Genomic DNA, 4831 nt, shown 5'->3' with positions numbered 1-4831 from the left:
ATATTCACTCCGTCTTGTCAAAAATGTAGAAGCAACAGACAGAGATGACGCCCACAAGTGACCAAATGTTGCCTAAGCTGCTCGTGTGATGAGTCAACATGTGTTTTCTTGTTTCTAGAATAACTCACTCATTAAAACAGTGTTGGAGGAAATACTTTAATTAGTTGGTCTAATGATGAAGGAGTTTATGCCCAGAAAACAATATGCTTCCCAAAAATCAACATAAATACATTATATATATATATATATATATATATATATATATATATATATATATGTGTGTGTGTGTGTGTGTGTGTGTGTGTGTGTGTGTGTGTGTGTGTGTGTGTGTGTGTGTTTCATAAAGTCTATTTTGAGAAAATATTTAAAAAAGGAAAGGATTTTATTTTAATAGTAACTGAATAATGATTAAATCACGATGAGACTGGTATTTTCTTTTTTCTTATAACAAAATAGGAGTTATAATTTCTCATATCAGTGGTTAATGTGTCCTTAAATCCAAAGATTTCTTTGGAAAATTTGTGACCAGCTGCCACATGTTTCTGTTCACCTACGAAAACAGCCGAAGTCTATGAAAGAGCTGTTTTAGGATGAAGAGGTCCAACAGGTTTGCTGTATTGATATGTATTTACTCTCAAATTTGTTGAGTAAAGTGTGCAGTAACAGGTGTTTTGTTTACATTGAGCGCGTACCTGCACTGCACACCAACTTATCTGGAAAACGACTGAAGTAAACACTCTCAGACTGCACCTTTTGATGTAGCCCAGGATAACCTTTTAAGTGTTCGGCTTCATAAAGTTTGCAATGAGCACCTTTAATCATAAATCGGTGGTTTTAAAGCTGGACTCACGTGATGTGATCCGGGCTTCTAAATCTCACTTCCAAAATGAAGACGAACAAGCCTTTAGAGATTCTTTTTACAGTTTTCTCAGCCAATGAAAACTGGTCAAATACCATTGAAAAGACTGATCAGTACATACATTTGAGTTCATAAGGATTTTGACAACGATAACAAACAGCTGAAGCTTTGATATATGTTTTAAAAAAAGATTAATGCCAACATAATGTTATGTCAAAATTCATAAACTCTGACTATAAATCACACCTTTAACACTCAATTAATATGTTTTCGTTTAGGTTCAGTCTGAGGGGGAAATTTAAATGCAAACGAAGAAAAATCACAATTTCAAAGATGTTAATGTGTCCACCTTTTAGGGTTTAGGCTACACATTGCCATCTAATCTAGTATGTAACCACAAAGTGAGATTATTTATATAAAGAACAGCTAATTGAGCTGAACTTTAGATTTGCTAATGGCTATTTGTTATCAGAATTATCATGTGACCATGTAAAGCAGGGGTGGCCAATCCTGGTCCTCGAGGGCCACCATCCTGCATGTTTTCCTTGTTTCTCTGCTCCAACACACCTGATTTGAATCAATGGGTGATTAAAAGGCTTCTGCAGAACACGAAGAGGTGATTTAACCACTGAATCAGGTGTGTTGGAGCAGGGAAACAAAGAAAACTTGCAGGATAGTGGCCCTCCAGGACCAGGATTGCTCACCCGTGATGTAAAGTCTTGCATGTAGTGCACAAAGAGGCAAATGTGCCTTTAGTATTTGCAGTGAAGTATCACAAAGACGGTGAGACGGTGTGATGGTCGTTGTAGTGATACATGATGCTGCCTCCCTCCAGGCTCCGTCGGTGATGTGATGTCCTTGAAGTTATATAGCAGGACGAAGGAGGCAGGCGCCAGACTGCAGCCTCCTCACTCTGAGAGGAATGCAAACACCAACACGGTCCCCAAACATGAGTCTACGCTTCAGCTTTCAGCACAGAAGAGACTCTCCGGCATTAATCAGGTTTAGGTTTTCCAGACTCGGATTCTGTAACACAGCACACCGTGGGCACAATACTTTGAGAACGCATCAGTGAGGCAAACGTAAAAGAAAACAGACGGCTGAGAAGAAGAGGCATGGGGAAGTTGTGAAATTTATTAAAAAAGCAAACAGAATGTGTGAAACTATGGGTCACTTTGGGGGTTTTATAATGAAGAAAAAAGGCAATAAAAGAATCTGCTCTTCCAAACGCATCAATTTTAAATGGAAGAAGCTTGAATAAATGATAAAAGGACCAAAGACATCCTGAAAACAGAAAGAATTTATTCGTACTACTTACCTTTACAGCTTTTTGCTGTCTCTGTCCGGTCTTTTTTGAGATGTGTCGCTGCCATAAAATTAAAAATTTTAAACTAATTCTCAGTATCTTTGCTGAGTCCCATTGTGAATAAAATATTGATTTATGAGATTTGCAAATTACTGCATTTAGTTTTATTTAAATTTTACACTATCTCCCAACTAGAAATACTATTTTAAAAGTGCATAACCTACTTCCTTTTGCTCTCACATGCTGTGTAGCTAATTTTACGTCTCCTCTGTGAAATCAGTGATAGATTAGTAAGAAAATCCCCAGTTACTCAACCAGAGTGTGAGTCAGACTCCCATTTGAGCACACTTACAGTGTGCAGCCATTGTTCGTCATCTCGCCAGAGAGCCTTAAATGCATGACCATTTGCTCCAGGAAGTGAAAGGAAGGAGAGAATCGATTGTGAAAGCGACAAAAGAACATGCTAATTTCCTCCCTCAGCTGCCGAGCTTCACGGTGTGGAATAGGGGCGTGAGAGGACGATGAGAGGGGAGAGAGGAAGATGGAGCGATGAGGGTGGACAGGGCAGCAGGCTGGAGTGATGGGGGTTAATTAGTTCAAATGGAAGGTTTCATTAAGCCAAAACAAAGAGCCAAGTCATGCAGTTTCATCCTCCATTTTTCGTTCCTTTTTCTGTATTATTCTATATATATATCAGAACCACGTGTGGTTCTCTACTAAATGATTTAAATATGGCAAGACTCAGAAGCAGCTGCTTTAGTTTGTTCTGCTGTATAGTAGTACGAGATGTTTACACAACCACCAGATGACACATCTGTTAAACTCTGTTCAAGTATTTATGCAGATAACGTGCAGCCGCGTCCGTCCAGGCAAACATTTTTATGGGATGTTGCTCCAAAGCCGGCATTTCCTTAATATTCTTCAATTTTCTTGCATCTTTTTCAACAAATTTCTCAAGAATTTCTCAGCTTTTCTTATCAGGCTGCTTGGTTTAGCCTCCAGCAATACACCATAAATAAACACTTTAATTCTTTATCATTTTAAACGTTATTCCATCACAAATGGTAACATTCATTATGTATTCAGTAATGTTTTTATTCAAAGCAGAAGCTGCTATTGATGATAACTAACTGTGTTTAATGGCCATGTGTATTTTTACCGGCTGTTACCACAGAACTGTAAATGCCTGTGACTGTTTTAATGCCTCGCTGAATGTTTAATAGTTTCACACAGGAATGTGCTGCTTAGAGAGAGAAAAAAAAGTTGTCACTGCAGCCAGAGATCTGCAGATGTCTAAACTGTTGCTGACTTAATTAATGTTTCCATGAGAAACCTCCTTCTGTGCATCAATGTGTCAAAGTAACTACATTTGGTTATATAGATACCAACAGGACAAAAGAATACTAATTTTCTACACCTGGCTACAGCTGACTGTTACATTTTCTTCATAAAATGAATCATTACATAAACTAATACATTTAGACCTCACAGCTCTGAGTTCAGCGCTAACTTTAGTGTGCTCACCTACTTAACGGCAGCACTAATGTGTTAGTGGATACCAAATATTGTGAGCTTCCTGTGCTAATCAACACTAAAACTCTAAATGCAGCTGAGGCTGAAAACCCCAAAATCAGGAGAACAGTCCTCTGAGAACAATGAAGTATGAAGTATTTCCTGGCAGTCCACCCTTCCATTCATTTTTTAATGTCTGTTGCATCTTGCTCATATTCATGGCAAAGATTTATCTCACAATGGCTTCCACAGCCACATCTCCATGTGTTCATGCTCAGAATATACACGTCGGGGATGAATCTCAGCGACTACCACGCCACATTTGAGCTCAATGTCTGTAAAATTGACTGAGTTGTAGCCATTTTTGTGTTCCCTGAGGTCGCCTATCTGTGGTGGCCACCTCGAATGGGATTGAATCTAAAAGTTAATCAGCTGTAGACGTCCATCTAGTGAGATTTACTGAAATATGTCTCGCGGTTCAAGAGATATTTCGCAAAACGGCACAGAGGCAAAAACATTATTGCTTCGCCTTCGACACACTGGGTGATAAAAACCCATCAGCCGATTTGGCAGCGTATCAGAGCTGTGGCAGCAGTTAAGATTTTAACACCTTACATACTGTTCATCACACCAGCTGCACTGTTTATCCGTATTTAATTAAACCAGTGTTTCCCAAAGTTGGTGAGTGGGGGGATGGGTCAGACCCCCACCGTGGGCTGTGACGAGCCAAATGAGGGTGGGAGGTCACCCAGTGACCTGATGTGTCATATACAGGATTTACACACAAAGATTGCCATCATCTCCTTTAATAAGCCACTTGTTTGATCGTCCAGTGCTGGAGTTACAGTAAACTACATTACATCATTATTACAACATGTAGTGGGATTACTAGCATCCTTTAAGGTTCAGGAACCAGAAGTGGAAGTATTTATTTACTTATTTTTCATTTTAAATGATTATGAAACAAGTAAGAGCCTACTTTAGTGAAAGTATAAGTAACTGATGATGTCCAAATAACTAATTTCTTTAATTATTTTGACGGAAACACCCATGAGCTTACACATCACTGCAGAACAATAAACCTCCCACAGTTTACTATTTAAATTTTCTCTTTGTCTGTCCTTTTATTACCACTATACTGGTTGTTTGTTTTA

Source organism: Kryptolebias marmoratus, linkage group LG10 (genome assembly GCF_001649575.2).
Source record: "Kryptolebias marmoratus isolate JLee-2015 linkage group LG10, ASM164957v2, whole genome shotgun sequence".
In the NCBI taxonomy this organism is placed as follows: Eukaryota; Metazoa; Chordata; class Actinopteri; order Cyprinodontiformes; family Rivulidae; genus Kryptolebias; species Kryptolebias marmoratus.
Note: the sequence above shows the minus strand (reverse complement) of the source record.